Source organism: Pyrus communis, chromosome 9 (genome assembly GCF_963583255.1).
Source record: "Pyrus communis chromosome 9, drPyrComm1.1, whole genome shotgun sequence".
In the NCBI taxonomy this organism is placed as follows: domain Eukaryota; kingdom Viridiplantae; phylum Streptophyta; class Magnoliopsida; order Rosales; family Rosaceae; genus Pyrus; species Pyrus communis.
In genome coordinates, this window is record NC_084811.1 from 12,812,237 (window position 1) to 12,832,740 (window position 20,504).

At 37.8% G+C, this 20,504-nt stretch overlaps 1 pseudogene; it reads left to right on the forward strand.

The window, feature by feature from the left end:
* Positions 1-4,730: 4,730 nt before the first annotated feature.
* LOC137744410 (guanylate kinase 2, chloroplastic/mitochondrial-like) lies at positions 4,731-13,792 on the forward strand (annotated as a pseudogene).
* The last annotated feature ends 6,712 nt before the right edge of the window (positions 13,793-20,504 follow it).

A 20,504-nucleotide genomic window follows, 5' to 3' on the forward strand; every position in this document is an offset into this window, starting at 1 on the left:
TGAGGAGGTGCGATGCGACATGGACTGGAGAACCCTAAAAACAATAAACGGCACAGATCAAATTTCAAACAATGAACGGTTTGAAATAATTCTCTTATAATTAAAAAATAATATATATATATATATAATATTTATTTTCGGTTCAGCATGGGATTACCGAAAAATTGGGAAGACAATACCGAATCTCATACCGAAATTTCAGGATCGGTTCAGTATGTCATACCCAGAATTTTAGGAATTTTGGTTTGGGATTGGAATTTTTTCGGTTTGGTTTGGAATTTTCAGGAATTTTTTTCAACCCTATGACTTATCATGAGAGAAGACGACGTCACGATAGTTGTGGTGGAGGTGAGACCGTGAGAGAGATTGGAGAGGAGGAGTGGTGGACGGCCAATTACTGAGAAAGAGACCGAGTGACCGAGTGAGAAAAGTGAGAGACTCAGAGAGAGATTCCAGTCGCAAGTCTTTGTTACCGCAGGAATCCACTCTGGTGTGACCAAGTCCTTGTGAACTCGGATAACCACCAATAGAAACAAGCCACGTGGATAACGATTTTAATTGAAAAACTAATTCTATATTGTTCGGTACCGAACCAAGAACCGAAACCGAATCGATCTTGTACTCATACCAAATGAACCAGAAAAAAAAAAAATCGAACCTTCGATTCGGTTCTCGATATTTTTTGCCCAGGCCTACCATTAGGTACTACACCCTAATGCTCAATCATTAAAAACGATCCCTAGGCCTGGCAAACAGATCATGTTTATCGTGTTCGTGTAACACCTGTTATCTTAACGGATCCCGTTATCTTAACAGGTTGGGTGATTCAATGTATTCGTGTAGGGTCAAGGAGTGTAGTTGTAAAAAATCATCAAAATCGGAGTTAAAATAACCGTTAAATTATGATTTTTCATTGATAACCGTCGAAAAGTTTTGTCGCATTACTTGATCTTTGAATGTTTGTTTTTTGCAATTTTTTACTTATGAGATCTCGAAGTATATACAAATATGTTTGACAGCTGGATCGTTGAAACTAGTTTCGTAGAATGTGTATCCCATCAAAACAATTGATTCACTAACAATTAAGAGTTTGTTTATACTTTCATTAAGTATAACATAAGATTTTGTGGTATCCACTAGTGTAAATATGTTAAATTGAAGATCAAGTTCATTCATTGTATTCATATAGGGTCAACAGCTGTAAAAAATCATCAAAATCGAAGTTAAAATAACCGTTAAATCGTGATTTTTCTTTTTATAACCGTTGAAAAGTTTTGTCTCGTTACTTGATCTCAGAATGTTTGTTTTTTTTGCAATTTTTGGTGTATGCGATCTTGAAGTATATACAAACATGTTTGATGGTTAGATCATTGAAACTAGTTTCGTAGAATGCGTATCCCATCAAAATAATAGATTCACTAACACTTAAGAGTTTATTTATACTTTCATTAATTATAACATAAGATTTTGTGGTATCCACTAGTATAAATATTTTAAATTGAAGATCGAATTCAATCATTGTATTCATATAAGGTCAAGGAGTGTACCTGTAAATAATCATCAAAATCGGAGTTACAATAACCGTTAAATCGTGATTTTTTTTTTTATAACCGTCAAAAAATTTTGTCTTGTTATTTGATCTCAGAATGTTTTTTTTTCCAATTTTTGGCATATGCGATCTCGAAGTATATACAAACATGTTTAACGGCTGGATCATTGAAACTAGTTTCGTAGAATGCGTATCACATCAAATTTAATGGTGTGTGTGTGTGTGTGTGTGTGTATATATATATTTATTAAGTAGATTTAAATCTATATATTTTGTACTTATAATTGAGCGGTACATGGAGTAGTACATCACATGTCATTATAAAAATAGTGGGATATGTGTGATAAAAAGTTAATAACTTTAAAAAAAAAAAATTCTCACCACTTTTATTAAAACACATGGTGTACTATTTGTGTTCCCGTTACAATGAAAAATTTCTCAAGAAAAAAAGGAGAGAAAGAGGTAAATGACGTACACGTGTCCGGAACACAGCTGTTGGATCTTATCCTAACAATAACAAGTTCACACTTAAGAGACCACGGTGGAAAACCCCACCCTACTAGTAGCAAGCAAAATTGAAAATACCACTAGATCCCATCTTTCCCTCTCTTTTTTGTTTCCTTTTCAGCTTTTCTTATAATTTTCATTTTTTCCTCCCTTTTTCTTCGAAGGATGACATGATGCATATTAATTATTATAGTTTTTAGGGGTATAAAATTTAATATATATATATATATATAATTATTATAGTTAATATTTTGGGGGTATAATTATTATAGTATATATAATTATTATAATTATTATAGTTAATTTAATATATATATATATTATAGTTTTTAGGGGTATAAAATTGTTAAGTTAATATATATAATTATTATAGTATTTTTGTAGGGTTATAAAATTATTAAATTAATATTCTGCTTATTGTGTATCGTGTTACCCACGTGTATACCCGAACCAACCCGTTATCTTAACATGTGCTTATCGGTTTACCTGATAACGACCTGATTCGTTATCGTGTTGACCCCAACACCTATTAATTTCATGTCGTGTCATGTCGGGTTATCGAGTCGTGTTAGAAATTGCCAAGCCTAACGCTCCCGACCAAAGATTTGATGATGGGCTTTATGGGAAAATCATTTTCCCAGTTGCTATGGAGATGTCACTTTTATGTTTCACTGTACATATTCTTTTGGGTCAACAATCCAAAGGCAATTGGCCTTCTCATCATGTATGATTAACATATTAACTAGTTATCACACATAAAAGATAACATCATCAACAATTTTTACTACCTTTGTTTTTTCTTTTTGTCTTCATTCTCTTGTTTATTTCACTTAATTTTTATTACTTTATTGAATGCAAACGCAAATGCTAGAAAAAAAATAAAGGATTGAAAGGTAGAAAATAACATGTGAATATTATTTCCCATAAATAATTTGAAGATTGGGAGGTGCGAAAGCTATAAATTAGTGTATAAGCTTCTTACATTGGTTTTAGTGTTATTGGTTACAACCGATTCAATGGAGAGTGCATTTTCGCCCCTCTGCCTGACAATTCCTGGCTTCGTAACTGGGCATAAGATGAGCTAGCTGGGAGTGGAGGCAGCTAGACACAAATAAAATAAAATAAAAAACAAAAAACAAAAAACCAAAACTCAAGTGCAAACGCACCCACTGTAGTTCTATTACTACTGTTAGGACTAGGATTTTATCACAAAAGGTTTAAGTATTAGTTGAAGTGGGGTTGAGATATTTAGTCTCTCCTTTTTCTCTATCTCTGCCTAATGTGGGATATTTCAACAGAGACTAGTTACAATTATTATTATTATTTTAGTAGAGCGATAGTATGAGTTTGTTAAATAGTTATTTGGTAAAGAAAAGAATCGATGGGATTGAACCCGGATTAGAAGTTAGTTATTATTTATAAATGAGGCAATTAACTAGGGTATTTTCATGCTATATATCTAATATATAGGTTTTTTTCCCATGAACTATGCATCATATTAGTATAGTTTGATTTATATGAGTGTTTTTGGTTTAAAATTCTTGTGGGAGTTTAGCACGTCGCCCATCCGTAGGAAAATTCTTGGACTCACCGGCATTATTTGGTAGCCCTTCCGAACACCTTCAAGCAATCATTGGTTGTTGCTGAGCAAGTTTATAAGCACTATTTTAAAAATTCTCACTAGTCCAGTTTAGGTGTTAGACGGCTGGTTATCATTTCGATTAATACCTAGGCGTTTGAAAATTAAGAAATGACACGTAGACCTGCTGAGGCGCCCACCTAGCCCACCCAGACCCGCCGAGGTCGCGACTCACTTAGACAGAAAATAGATAACTTTTCATTTTGCATTTTTATTTTTTTCGATAAATTGTAAGAGACTTGTTGCATACTTAATGGACACACTTATATCCTTGTTTCCCATGTTTTCATTATGTTCCAATACTTCATAATATGTATGTTATTCTATTTTTTAGTTTATGATGAAATTATATATATTGTAAGTATAAGTAGACACTTATTTACACGAAATATAATAGATTTACTTAAATTTGTCTAGGCGCCCGCCTAGTCTTCCTAGGTGCGCACCTAGGCCCCGGCAAGCCGCCTAAGCACTAGGCCCCAACCTATTGCCCGACTAGCGCCTAACATCTTTTAGAACCTTGTTTACAAGCTACAACGAACCTTTCTTTCTAGGGAGGTTCATGGAGGCATTGCATAACTATTCTGCCATTAATCCATTACTGACACATGGCTCGACGATAGTGGTTGAAAATATATTTTTGCAAATAGTAACCATTTTTATCCTTCTAAAACGAGTGGACTTGCACAAAGAGAATTAACAGTTCAAAGTGAATAGTAAGGACAATTTCCATGACTTGTCCTTTACTCTTGCATTTCGAAAACAGGTGGATTTGCTCTTACGGGAAAGAAGATTCGAAAACAAGATCTCAAGTGCATGGACGAATGTTTTTTAACCAATTAAGTTACAAGTCACTTGCCAATATACCAGTCCATTAAATTTCGCATAAGGAGAGTAACTTATATAAACGAATTTACACTTTCGTAACGTATCGTTTCAATGAATTTTATTATTTTACTAAATTAAAACGCCACGTAATAGTAAATATGGTCCGTATATATCGTTTTCTATAGACAACACACCCCCTTAAATTGCATGGTGCCGCCGCCTGCCATCCTTTCCAAGGCCCCAAGCCTTGTTGCTGTTGGTTAGGCTCAGCCTAAAAATGAGCTTATCTACTTTAACCGATAACCGTAGAGCTTCAATTCCATGCTATGCTTCCCCAACCTCGTATAGTGCACCCCCACCTTCCTTCCTCCCTACTCTCTCTCCATCTCGAGGTTTCGCAGATTCCTCACCTCCTATATCTCTCGCTCTTCTCCTCCCTCCCCTCCTCCGCCGCCCCAAAATCCTCCCATCCCCCAATTCCCCCCACCACCCTACCCTCTCACTTCCTCCAACACCCGACCCTTATCCTCCCAAATGGGCGACGCCCGCCGACCCTGTTCGGTTCCCATTCCCTACATCGAAAAATCCGACCGCTCCGAGCTCTGGAGGCCTCTTTGGGATCGGCCTTCAGCTCCGAGCCGCTCTGGCCCAGCCCAGCCCCCTAATTATCGTCATCAGCGGCCCAAGCGGTGTTTGGAAGGACGCCGTCATAAAAAAGCTCAAGGATTCCAACGAGAACTTGCATTTCGTGGTAATGGCGACGACCCGGCGAAATTCACGGTAAAGATTATTACTTTGCGAGCAAAGAAGAGTTTTTGACAATGGTGGAAAGGAACTGTTAGCACCAAACCCTAGCAAGGCTCAAACCTAAACCTGCTTGCAAGGTCAGAAAGGGCGGGAGAAGTCGAAGAGAACTCTGAACAGAATTGGTTTTGTAAATTGTATATATGCCTTACTCAAAGAAACACAAATGGTTATATAGTAACCCAGTACAACAAACTCCCTTACAACTACAAATAGGAAAATGACCCCCAAATCTATCTCACTTATTACATTTTGGTCCATTCTTAGTAATTGTGATCAAAGACATTCCAGATCATAACAATGCCTTCCCCTTCAGAACAACCTTGTCCTCAAGGTTAAACTACAAAATCTGGAAATCGTTTCTGGAACTCATCAAAGTCTTCCCATGTGGCATCTGCAGCTTCCTTACCCCGCCAATGCACTAGGAGTTGAACTCCAGCCACACTTCCTTTTTTATACATCCTTCTCGACAGAATTGTTGCAGGTATGTCCTGAACCAAGCCATCCTCAGACACCAAAGGCAGTTCAATCTGGGGAATAACATTGTCTCCAACCTGTTTTTTGAGACAGCTCACATGAAACACAGGATGGATTTTGGACCCCTCAGGAAGTTTCAACTTGTATGCCACAACACCAACCTTCTCAATAACTGCATAAGGACCATAGAACCGTGGTTGTAATTTATGATAACTATGATTCACCAATGAGTGCAGTTGATAGGGCACCAACTTCAAATACACCATATCTCCAACATTAAAGTGTCTCTCAGTCCTTTTCTTATCTGCCTGCACTTTCATGCGATTTTGAGCTAGCTGCAAATTAGTCTTTAACACTGCCAGCAACCCATCTCTTTCGATCATGCATTGTTCCACAGAAGCGACTTTGGTAGAACCAACCTCATGTGGGGCAATGTAAGGTGGGGGAAAACCATAAACCACTTCAAATGGAGTATACTTGAAAGAAGTATGGTATGCAGTATTAAAACACCATTCTGCCCATGGCAACCATTGAACCCATTTCCTCGGCTGTCCTCCCACAAAGCACCTTAAGTAGGTCTCCAAACATCGATTCATTACCTCTGTCTGCCCATCAGTTTGCGGATGATATCCAGAACTCATGCAAAGTTTGGAACCTTGGAGTCTAAAGAGTTCCTTCCAAAAAGCACTTACAAACACTGGATCTCTATCACTCACAATGGAGTTAGGCATACCATGCAATCGGAAAACATGTTCTATGAATAGTTGAGCAACTATAGAAGCATTGTAAGGATGAGCAAGTGCAATAAAGTGGCTGTACTTTGAAAGCCTGTCCACAATCACCATGATAACTGATTTTCCCTTGCAGTTAGGCAATCCAACTATAAAATCCATGCTAATATCAGACCACACCCTTTGTGGCAGAGGTAAGGGTTGAAGCAATCCAGGGGGTGCAATGGTTTCAAACTTGTTTTGTTGACATATGGCACATTCAGCAATGAACTTCCTTATATCCCCTTTCATTCCCTGCCAATAAAACCCCTTCTTAATTCGTTGATAAGTTTTAGCTACCCCTTGATGACCTGCTGCTGGTGTACAATGATGCTCCTCCATGAGTTTGATTCTCCACTGAGACGTTGGACTAATTACTACCCTCTTCTTGTAGCATAAAAATCCATTATCAATAGAATATTTAGCTAAAGCAGGATTGGTGGTGCCTTTAAGTTTGTACTTAGTCACCTCCTTAATTTTGTCCATAATCCAAGTATCACTCTCATTATACCTTCTCAAGTCATCCATCCATCCAAAATACGGATAAGATATGGCAGTTAATTCCATACTGTCCCCTTCAACAATGTCCTGATGGTCTGGAATTCGGGATAAAGAATCTGCCACAGTATTTTCCTTCCCACTTCGATACTGAATTTCATAATCAAACCCGAGAAGCTTAGCCACCCATTTTTGTTGGAACTGAGTGTTAGTTCGCTGCCCCAAGAAATACTTCAAACTGCTATGGTCAGTTTTGATAACAAAGTGTCTCCCCTGCAAATAATTCTGCCATTTGCGTATGGCATGAACTATGGCAATAAGCTCCCTCTCATAAGTCGATAACGCCTGGTTTCTAGGCCCCAGTGCTTGACTGAAAAATGTAATAGGCCTATGATTTTGTTGCAAGACAGCACCTATACCATTTCCCGAAGCATCACACTCAACTACAAATGTTTGAGAAAAATCAGGAAGTGCTAAGACCTGTGGTGAAGACATAATGTTCTTGAGCTGTCCAAAAGCTTCACTAGCTGACTCATTCCAAGCAAATCCTTCTTTCTTGGTCAAATTGTACAAAGGTTGACAGACCTTCCCATATCCAGGAATAAATTTGCGATAATAGCCAGTAAGCCCCAAAAATCCCCTTAACTCCTTGACATTTCTGGGTTGAGGCCACTGCTGAATGGCTTTGAGCTTTGAGGGATCTGCAGCCACCCCATCCTGAGACACTATATGGCCCAGATACTCAACACTGCTTTGACCAAAAGAGCACTTAGATTTTTTGAGGTAGAGCTGATTTCTGTGAAGCACAGTTAGTACTTCCTTCAAATGAACCAAGTGGTGCTGCCAAGAGGTGCTATAGATGAGTATATCATCAAAGAAGACAAGCACAAACTTCCTGAGGAATGGTTTAAACAGATCATTCATCACATTTTGAAATGTGGCAGGGGCATTAGTGAGCCCAAAAGGCATCACCAAGAACTCATAGTGACCTTCGTGGGTTCTAAATGCTGTCTTGCCCACATCCTCAGGTTTCATCAGAATTTGATGATATCCCGATCGCAAGTCTAGCTTAGAAAAATACTTGGAACCATGTAATTCATCCAACAAGTCATCAATAAGGGGAATTGGATACTTATCTTTAATTGTAAGTGCATTCAATTCCCTATAGTCAATGCACATTCTCCATGTGCCCTCCTTCTTCTTGACTAAAAGTACAGGGAAAGAAAAGGGGCTATGGCTAGCCCTGATAAATCCTGCATCCAGAAGCTCCTGCACAGCCTTCTCAATTTCTGTTTTTTGAAGAGGTCCATAGTGATAAGGTCGCAAGTTGGGTGGTTTAGCACCTGGAGCTAAAGGAATAGAGTGATCCAGTGACCTGGATGGTGGCAGTTTAGTGGGTAACTCAAAAATATCCTCAAATTCGTCCAACAATGCTTGTAATTCCTGCAACTGTGAAGGGTTGAGAGTACTAGTCCCCAACTGAGTAGTGTCCAGAGAATAAAGACATAAACCCAGATTAGAACTGTTAAGTTCCTTATCAACGTTATGCAATGGAAGTTCCTGGATGAATGGAACTGTTGGAGGACTATGAAACAACTTAAACTTCTGAGCCCCCTTCGAAAATTCCATGGTTAAAAGTTGGAAATCCCACAGAACTGGACTCACAGAAGACAACCATTGTACACCGAGCACTGCATCACATCCTCCCAATGGCAAAGCATAAAGGTCCACTGCACACTGGTAACCCCCCAACGACAGAGGCATATCCCTACAACACCCTGACCCTTGTACCTTGCCTCCATCTGCAATCATAACTTCGAAGGGCCGTGTAGATTGAACTGGAAATCCCCATTGTTTCAAAAGCTTGGAATCCACAAAATTGTGAGTACTCCCAGAATCCAAAAGAATCTTGACAGAATGGCCTTGCAACAGACCCTCAACCTTCATTGTTTGCAGTGTTTGGCTCGCAGTGGTACCATAAAAAGCACATTCACTAAGTGCCATGTGCTACAACTCCGAATTCTCTGGCATCTCCTCAGTAAGACACTCATCAACACCATCCAATAGATCTAACATAAGAAGTTGCTTTAATCCACATTTATGCCCCCGTGTCCACTTATCGGAACAAAACCAACACTCTCCTCGCTCTCTCTTCCTTTGAACTTCCTCAAGGGATAATCGCTTAACTGGCAGATTACCAGGGCGTGAGGCCACTGGAGGAGGAGTAGGGGCAGAGACCAACTGATGTTTCAACACAGGAGAAGGTTTAACCTGACTACTCTTAAACTCAGTAAATTTCGCATCCAGTTGGACTGCGATGGCAATTGCATCATGGACAGTAGCAGGTTTAAGCAATTTAACATTGAACCTCAGCTCTTTTTTTAAACCACCTATGAAACAACTCTTAAGCAACACAGGACTAATATCAGAAGTACGTGATGCGAGAATTATACGCACACAAATTAAACCCTCTTTTCGTCAAATTGTAGTATATGTATAAGTAGGGATCGTTCTAGACCGGGGATTAGGAGGGATTGTTAACCACTTGGATTTGACTCAAAAACGTAAAATAACAATATGAAACACTATACTAGACTCAAAGAATGCAAAGCTAAACTTTAAAACACTAAGACAAACCAAAAGACTCAAAACAACACAAACACACTCAAATCTGCCTAAAAACCACTTTCTGGGCAGATTTGAGCACAAACACAAATTTGGACGAAATTAAGTAATAACTTGACTCAAGAACGTAAAAACACAATATAAAACACTAAACTAACTCAAAGAATGTAAAACTAAACACTTAAAACATTAAAACAAACCAAAAGACTCAAACATCACCCAAAACACTCAAAACTGCCTTAAAATCACTTTCTGGGCAGTTTTGAGCACTTTGGTGAATCTGGACGAAATTGGAAAATAAAATGAATCAAAACACTTAAAAGCACAAACTAAATTGATTTCTAACTAAATTGGACATTAAAGTAAAGGGGGATTTAGATTTATACGAAAATTGAAATAACAAAACAAGTTAATAAACTAAACAGATTGTAAAACGAATTTGATGGAATGGAATGAATGGATGATAGAATGGCTAAGGGGTTCATCTCCATACATGTTATACTTGCATAATAAAATGATTTCCAATTGCATTTCAATAAACTATGATACTCAACACCCCAAGTTAACCGTGATGCACTAATTAACCTTCAAATCTTCCTAACGTTATTGAATTGGATGATGCATGCGACAATTCAAAACATTCCCCACAAGTCCTCAACATGAATGCATAGAAGAGGTACAAGCAAGAATCATTACGCTCTATGAAAATTATAAGTGTTGACGAGGCATTCGTTACTATGGATTGCATGAAACTTATGCCAAGAATTCATTTAACGCGATTGTTTATAAGCAACCTCCACTACTTGTGAATATAAGTTCATAACGATTAGGTGAAACTCACTTATATTCTAGCGTCATATTCATGCATGAAAATTAAGTGTGCACTCTCAATGAACATACATAAATAAGTTATCAATCAAACAGTTAAACGAATTGAATCCACAACTTATGAAACGCAATTAGAAGTATTCAAATCAAAATGCAAGCATAAACATATATTCGAATCACCCCCTAACCAAGGGGGGTTTAGTTCCTCATGGCTTTGAAATCAAAGAAACACCTAAACATTCCAACAACTCAAACTTGAATTGTATGAATGTTTAGGCACTCTTCTCTTCCATTCCTCATACGTACAAAACAAAGAGAATTGAATTTAAACATTGAAATCAAAGAAACACCTAAACATTCCAACAACTCAAACTTGAATTGTATGAACGTTTAGGCACTCTTCTCTTCCTCGTTGTTGTAGCACAAGGTCTAAGGATAGTTTGATGGTGTGAATGGTTTGGGGAGTAGTGTTTGGATTAATAGGGAAGGCACGACACAAGGGTGGTTTGATGTCTACATTTCTGCAATGGATGAGTTTATGGAAGAGTGTTTGGAATGGATGAATTTCTGGCACAAAGGCCTTATTTCTGTGGTGAATGGATCCCCCCCTTTGTGGCTGCAATGAAGGGTTATTTATAGGTGAAATGGGGGGAACATGACAACTAGGAGGGTGGTGGAAATCTGGAATGGTGATGGGAGATGCATGTGGCTGATTTATGCATGTGATTAAAGGGTGGAAATGCATGTGCTTTGAATAAGTGGCTGCATGTGCAAGGGGACAATCTGAAAATGCATGTGAAAGCATGTGTTGGCTGCAATGATGAAATGGATGGGAGTGCATGTGGCTTAATTAATTAAAGGGAGTGCATGTGCAATGTTTTAAAGGATGGAATACATGTAAATATGATGGAAATCTGATGGGAACTCATGGCAAGGATGATTTCTGGTGGTGAATGGGTGTATGTTTGAATGATTAAAGGGACATGTGGGTTGGAAATGATGAAGGAAATGCATGTGAGTGACAACTAGATATGTTGATGAATGCATGTGGAATGTTTGTGGTGAGTGAATGTGGTGGTGAATGTGGCTGATTTGATTTATGGAAGATGCATGTGGATTAAAGGTGAGTGAATGATTATGGAATGCAATCTGAAATGGGAGATGGAATGGGATGTTTTGCATGTGAATTAAAGAGTAAATGCATGTGAATTAAAGAGTGAATGCATGTGCAATGACAGCTAGGTTGAATATGCATGTGGAATGGCTGATTTATTTGAAGATGCATGTGCAATGAAGTGGAATGACAGCTAGGTTATGATGATGAATGCATGTGGCTGATTTAATTGAATAGGAAAGCATGTGGATTTAATGGTTTAAAGGGTGAATGCATGTGGATGCATGTGTTGATGAATGGGATTAGGAAAGGTTTAAATGTCCTAAAACTAAAGGGAACAAGGTTCCAACACTTTGGTCTTCAATTAGGTCTTCAATTTCGTCCAACACTTTGGCTCCAAGCATAAGCTATCCATCCTTAGCCCAAAAGTGCTCCAAAAGTCTCCAAAATGCATCTTTTTGCTCCTTTAGCCCTTTGGACCTACAAACACACGAAAATAGCTTAAAGTACTAAAATAACTAAAGAAACATAACGTAAATGCACGAGAACAAGCCATTTAAGTCGCATGAATATGCTCCTATCAGTACGCGTAGCCAAACGCCTAAATTCAGAGATGTAATCCTTCAAAGTACCTGTATGGCGCAGCTTAAAAAGTGTCTCCGCTGTGTCCTCAAATTCTAGTGGTCCAAATTCTAAGCACAAAGCATGAGTGAACTCCTCCCAGGTTGGTGTAGTACGCAAACAATCGCGCCACTTAAACCACTGCAACACTTCACCATCGAAATGGAAGGAAGCAGTAAGCACTCGAGAATCAGATGGAGTGTTGTAGTAAGAAAAGAATTGCTCGGCTTTGTAGATCCAAGCAAGTGGATCATCTCCATCGACAAAGCGAGGAAACTCAATGCGCTGGGTCCAGGGAGGCCGCGGCGGATGATCACCGCCAAAACGATTCGGACTCGGAGGTCGTAGATCAGATGCAGAGGCACGAGGATCAGAACAATCAGGAGCCATAGGCACAGGAGGACCACTACTGCCCGGACGAAAGTGCAGCTCACGACGGAATTGCTCGAAATAGATCTGCAATTTAGTGTCGAGAGTAGCAGCGACCGCATTGTCAATTAAGGAAGGAAGAGAAACCATGGAAGCATCGACAGAAGCTTTGAGCGACGCCATGGAATTCTCGAGCTCAGCAACTCGGCCGTCCATCACAGAGATACGATTGGTGGTAGTAGCACGAGGCATGCGCGGAAGGGAACCAGGATCAAAGGCTGATACCAATGTTAGCACCAAACCCTAGCAAGGCTCAAACCTAAACCTGCTTGCAAGGTCAGAAAGGGCGGGAGAAGTCGAAGAGAACTCTGAACATAATTGGTTTTGTAAATTGTATATATGCCTTACTCAAAGAAACACAAATGGTTATATAGTAACCCAGTACAACAAACTCCCTTACAACTACAAATAGGAAAATGACCCCCAAATCTATCTCACTTATTACATTTTGGTCCCTTCTTAGTAATTGTGATCGAAGACATTCCAGATCATAACAGGAACGAGCTTCTGGAGTACGCGCTGGTGTACAGAGACTATAAGGGGATTCCTAAACAGCAGATTAGGGATGAATTGGGGAAAGGGTACTACATTGTTTTGAGAGTTGACATCGAGGGTGCTCAGACTCTGAGGAAGATTCTTGGGAATTCGGCTGTTTTCATAAATTTGATGGCGGAGAGTGAGGCCAAGCTTGTGGAGAGGCTGATTGAGCGGAAAACCGAAGGACTTATTGTGAGGGTTGCGATGGCTAGGGAGGAGGTGAAGCATGTTAAGAATTTCGATTATGTGGTGGTGAATGCGGAGGGGAGGTTGGACAATGCGGTTAAGTTGGTGGAGTCCATTATCGATGGGGAGAAAGCTAAGGTGCAGCAGAAGAGTTGTGTGATATAGCTGTGGAGGTAAATGTGGTAGCAGGTCGAATTTGAATGGACTAGTTTCGCGTGTGGAAGAATGCACGCAAGCACACAATGATCCAAGTTGTAGTGGTTTTATAGGAAGTCGTTTATTTTGTAACAATTTGAATGTGAAATTTAGGACCTAGGAAAATCAACTGCTGTAAGTAGTTGCAGTTCACAGAATCACAATGTGTGTTGTTCATATCTTTATCGGAGTTATCTTTATTAAGCATGTATCCACACTAATGATCCTTGAGCATACAGTGTTAGGTATGGTCGAATTTGATGCACTAATCAATGGAAGGTTGGAAATATTCAGTTTCATTGGAGATGTTTGTGGCACCAACTTCTAGTAAAATGAGTTGGTTACGAGATAAGCTATAAGAAGTGACATTCCTTTTATTGCTGTACAACCCTTTGATAACCAATCTGCTTGGCTTTGCTCTTTTCCTGTTTTGGTATATTAGCCGGACCTCTAAACAGGTGAATTAGAGAAATCAACCTGTTTTAGCATTGCATGTTTTGGAATGAAATCTGTTTCCGGTCTCCTTGCTATCAGATATCATTTATGGTCGTTAAAGGTCAAACCACGTCTGCTCAACCTGCCTATTCACCATCTGCTGCTCAAATGGTTCACAGAATTATCTAGTTTTGTTTGTCATTTCAAGGATGCAAATATTTACTGCGTCGCTATGTGAAGGCTGTTAGTTAATCTAGTAGCCATTGGACATGGATCTGTTGTATTGTAGCCAGGCTTGTTCATCATGCATAAGGTTCCTATTTTAAAATAGTTTCTGCTCACCGTTTGGGTTTTCTTGGTCAGGTAGCGATGGTCCAGAATTAGATTTTGCATCATACATTTAATTTTATATTTTGCAATGTATAGACTGCTATGTTTCATCATGATGTTTAAGTGGTTAAGTTCATAATTCAATCCTACCCCATTGTCATCTCTTTGTTTGTCTTGAATTCTTATTGATTAAGACCCACTCCAACCCTAGTAAGAGGAAGACTAGGAGGAAATTATTGATTAGGAGCTAATATTATATAAAAAAGATAGATGCGGATATTTCTAAGAATCGTCATAACAAAAGGAAAATGCTTAGCTCATTTTTTACAGACGTTTGACGTGCATAAAATTTCTTTTGTGGTTACTAAATTATTTTTGTACATGAATTATACTGTGATTTGTAGAAACAACTTTTTTAGAACATATTGTTTTTTGGAAAAAAAAGGAAAAAGTAGAAGTCGATGTCTCCAAGCTACGAGACATGGTAAAGTGGAAAGTTGAGAGAAAAACACCAAGCAATTTCTTGAATATAATAAAATCTAATGGTAAAAAACAGTTCTAATGGTTGAAATTTAAATTCAACGGCTAAAATAATTAAAAAAATATATTTAACTCAAAATTTACCCCAAAAACTCTACAAATACCTATGTATTTGTTCAAACATCCACACAAAACTCACTTTTCTCCCACAATTCTTCCAATTGTTCTTTCTACCATTTCTCCCCATTTCCAAATTTTTCAAGATGGCAAGAGAGCATATTAGAAGTCGTAATTGGACTTGTGAGGAAGATGTTGCTTTATGCTTTGCATGGGTTTCTATTAGCGAAAATGGTGCAGTTGGCACGAATTAAAATAAAAAGGTTTTGTGGGATAAAATCGTTGATAAGGTCCATGAATACTGTAACGCCGGTGGGAGGAAAGGTGGTGGTGCTTACGATTGGTGGAAGGTTATCAACAAAGCATGCACTTTATGGAAGGGAAGCTTGGAGAGAGCCATGGTTGACATGACTAATGGAAGGAGCGCCGTAGAAATTGTGAGTTTTTTTGTTGATATTTTATTTGTCATGTACATAATATTATTTTGCAACTAATTGTTTTTTTTTGTATTTTTTGCATAGGGTGACAAAGCAATGGCAATTTACAAGACAAGAGTAACACCAAAAAATCAACCTTTTAAGTTGTTCGAGGTAGGCAACCGATGCGGACCAACAATGGGGAAGATTATTTCAACGTGAAGCCGCATTGACAAATGATGTCAATGAAGGTGTCGATGAATTGACCTCAACTTCTTCTTGTGCAAGGCCGCTGGTAAGAGATAGGCAAAAGGAAGCAAAGAGAAAAAGGAAGTCCCAAGATCCGATGAATGCACAAATTGCTACCAGATTTGCAAGATTGACTAGCTCTCGGCAAGAAGAAACAGCCTGAATGCGTTCGGCCATGAAGAAAGCAGGGGATAGGGAGCAAGAAAGGTTTGAATGTAATTTCATGATGTAGGACCTTAGCAAATACACTCCAGAGAGGAAGAAGTTCTTACGTGATAAGCAACAGGAAATTTTGTGAAGGCATGCCACAAGGAGTATATTTCAAGATGATAAGTCATCTCAAGGCTATATCCCAAGTCCACCACCAAGTCAATATGGTGGATATCATTATTAAGTTTATGTAGTTTATGAATTGTCGTTTGTATTAAGTTTATGTAGTTTATTAATTGTCGTGTGTATTAAATTTATGGCTTATTAATTATTGTTTCTATTAATCTAGATGCCTTCATTAATTCAAACGACATTCAATAATTTTGACAACGTACTAGACAAAAGATTTTGCACAAGAAGACACTTCAATTTATTACTAGAAAATGCCAACATAGTACACTTAAAATTATTACATAAAATAACAACATAGCACACTTAAATTTAACACAAGAACACATTAATACACCAACATCATCAATTTAACACTAGAAAATACAACATAATACACTTAAAATTATGTATTTTGGTATGTATTTCGTGTGTGTCATGTGTTTCACATGTTTGGTGTGTTATACATCTCTATCATGTCTTCTGTATGTGTTTTATATGTGTTTTGTGTGTCTTGTGTGTTTCATGTATTTTGTGTTTATACATTTCTATCATGATTTTCATATTCTTCAGTAGTGTTTCATGAGTTTCATATATTGATTAAGTGATTTTTCAAAAGTTATCGGAATTTAGATATTTTTAGGTTAGAATGTTCATAAAATTAATTTAGGATAGTCTACATCATTTTTTTTAAAAAAAAAAAAAAGTCTAAATTCATTCTTTAATAATCTGGGGCTAAAATTTTAGGTCAGAAGGGTTGGAGCAGAAAAACTGTTTCTGGGCTAAAAATTTCAGGTTTTAGCCGAAGGGTTGGAGATGGTCTAAGAGGAAGATTAGGAGGAAATCATTGAATAGGAGCTAATATTATTAAAAAAAGATAGATGCGGATATCTCTAAGAATAATCATAACAAAAGGAAAATGCTTAGCTCATTTTTTACAGAAGTTTGACGCGCATAAAATTTCTTTTGTGGTTACTAAATGTTTTTTGTACATGAATTATACTGTGACTTGCATAAATGATTTATTTAGAACATAATGTTCTTGGAAAAAAGGAAAAAGTAGAAGTCAATGTCTCCAAGCTACGAGACATGGTAAAGTGGAAAGTTGAGAGAAAAACACCAACCAATTTCTTGAGCAGGCACCACCCCTTCTTTCTTATTGGTTTTCTTTTAGACTAGCCTCCATGCACGCGCATGAAGGCATTTTTTGAATCACTTTAGAAGAAAAGTCAAATATTTGAAGTAAATGAATAATCTTAGATCGTGCTAGAAGAAACCCCTTATAAACCACTTAAAGTAGCTGAATTCACATAATAAAATCAATTTCTATAGAATTTACATTAAGAATAGAGAAAATAATATTTAATAAACAATTGATTGAATCAAATTATTGCTAGTCTATTATAAGACTAATCCCACCTCCCTCCCCCTTAACATAGATAATATCGTTTATTACAACAAAAAAAAAAAAAATCATTTGACAACTAATTTAATCACATTACTATCCACGTGCGAATAATCTTTTTTATAACTGACATTATACAAATGTCTTGAACGTGTTTAAAAATAGATAAATTGAATCACATTATTGCTAATCAATTGTGAGGTACTAATTAAAAATCTAAAACCAAAAACTAATTAATTATTAAAAAATTACTATAAAATGACGAAAATGCCCTTGTATTATTTTGGGATGCCTTTGAAGTTTTTTGTTTTGGGGGCATTTTTGTCCAATTATTTTTGGTAAAGCATTATGACACCAAAATAGTATTCACCTTTTGTGTTGGCTTTATATATAATAGATAAAGTGAAAAGTTATAGTTTATCAAAAAAAAAAAGTGAACAATTATATGTAAAACACACTTTTGCTTATTGAAAATAGGTATGCTTTTGTGTCTTTAAGTTGCTTTTTATCAATTTTATTCTAATAATAATGTCATGTATACAAAATTTATGCATAAATATTACATGATTGGTACAAGACGCCATAGCAACAACATCGTCATGATATGAAAGTTATTCTCTGACTTAGGATATTCAGACTTATCGCTCACTGTTCATCTTTTCTTCTTTGTTTTCTCTTTAATTCTCAAATATTTCAATGTAGTTAATATAGTATCAACGGCAACACGTGCTCCACATCACCCATTTATGTTATCCACGAGCTAAGTTTGAAAAATTCTAACACATAAAAGGAGTGTTGAGAATGAATCTCATTTAAAGGAAAATACCGCTCTAACTAATTTCACTACCCCAGTAATCAATAAACTAGTTAGTGGAAACAAGAAAGAGACGTTGAATCCAAGGCAAGAAGAGCAAAAATTTATTTTCCAACAAAACGTAACAAACTTAGGAGTTAAATACAACAACACAACAACAACAACAACAAAGCCTTTTCCCACTAAGTGGGGTTGGTTGTATGAATCCTAGAATGTCATTCCACTCGGTTCTGTGCCACGTCTTCCGCTAGATCCAAGTACTCTAAGTCTTTTCTTAGAGTCTCTTCCAAAGTCTTCCTAGGTCTTCCTCTACCCATTCAGTCTTGAACCTTTGTCCCGTAATCCCATCTTCTAACTGGAGCGTCAACAAGCCTTCGTTTCACATATCCAAACCACTGTAACCGATTTTCTCTCATCTTTCCTTCAATTTCGGCTACTCCTACTTTACCTTGGATATCCTCATTCCTAATCTTATCATTTCTCGTGTGCCCACACATCCAACGAAGCATTCTCATCTCCACTACACCCATTTTATGTACGTGTTGATGCTTCACTACCCAACATTCCGTGCCATAAAACATTGCTGGCCTTATTGCCGTCCTATAAACTTAGGGTTAAATAATGAGGAAAAATACAAAAGAAAAATATGACGTTCACTCTTTTCTTTCCATTTCCACAGAACAAATATGCTCCCCAAGTTCATTTTCCTCCATCTTTGTTCATAAATCCATCCCCTCATCCTTTGACCAGATCAAAATTCCATCATCTACTTCTGCAGCACAATCACATTTGATCGAAAATCAAGACAAGGAAAGAAAGAGAATTAGAATTGAGGATTACCAGTGTTTCCACATCATCTAGAATAGCTAATCTCGCTTAATCCTTTGCTTACTTTTGAAAAACCAAAGAGGGAGAAAAAGCAACATGGTGGAGCATAATAACTCAGGAGAAGGTGAAGGAAGCATTCATTTGCAGATTGAGGAGCCTTTTCATCACCGCTTCAATGAAACAAGCAACGCCATGACAACACAGTGTTTGAGCCTCAGAACAGCATTGAGAAGACAGACAGCAGCACAACAGCTGTTTGGGTTAATATTTAAACTTTGGGCTTCAATGGGAAGGAAGCCTAATTAAGCTCAATAAAGAAGGTCTGCCCGAAGCCTAGAGTCAACCCCAGGTCATCCATCTCAAGACAAAATGACGGCCTCCATTAAATGCAAAGGTTAGGTGCTTACAAGAGAAGTGACAACCAATGGAAATCCACCTTCTTCCGGCCCAAAAGTACTTTTGGATGGCAGAACATGTAAAAATGTTGATGATTCATTACCCTTCATTTACTTTCGGGCAAGAACAGAAACAACACAATTAGGTTAAGTTGTCTATAAAAGGAGGAAGAAGGCCCAGAGACAAGGACACTCAACCAATCAAACAAACAAATATACGACTTGTCTCTCAGTCAAGCAAATACTCAGAAAGCTGCACTTTGTCCAGATCCTGCACCATTTTCAGCCTTAGATTTCCCGTAGAAAGACATCTTTTGTCTATGTAAAAGCTCTGCTACTTTCCCCTAAATGTTGTAGTATTGATTCTCTTGTGTAAACTCGTTTACCCTTCATCCCTCTTTATTACTCAACCCTCTATAACTACAAAAAAAAGAGATTGCAAGACGCTTTAACCTTACCCGACAAAAGATTGCGAGCCTCTTGGCCTACATCTAAGGCCCGATAAAGGCACCTTTCGGAACTAACTCTGTCCTCTTCTTACAGCCCGACAAGCGAGCAAGAGCTCGACAGTCAACCAAAGTGTCAACTCCTCGGGGAGTTGTGTGCTCGAGCCAGGGACCTTTCCTAATGAAATTTCTGCCCGAACATAATTTTGGCACGCCCGGTGGGATACAAATCTTGTATGCCAAAAAGACGAAGGAAAGAACAAACCTTCAGGTGAAAAAAAGAACAAAAACCACCCTAATACATGCCAAGATCTAGCATGGAAAATCTTCCTGAAAACTTGCAAGGACCTATCCTAATGGAAAACCCAACTTCTTCTGAGAAATCAGGAGGGAAGGTCACAAATGAAGATTTACAGGCTACCATGATGGTTGTCATAAAAAGCATGGAGAGAAACTCTCTAGAAACGAGAAAAAAAGTCAGTAGACTATTTTCCCCAACAAAGAGTCTGCAAAGAAAGCTAGATCTGAAGTGTTCTACCCCAGGAAATGATCATTTTGGAAATATAATAAGGGAAGCCAACCCGAGGGAGGAGCCATTTATTCCCTTGTTTCCTTTACTTGAGGAAAAAAATCAATGAAGAGAAAAACAAGGAAGAGTAATATC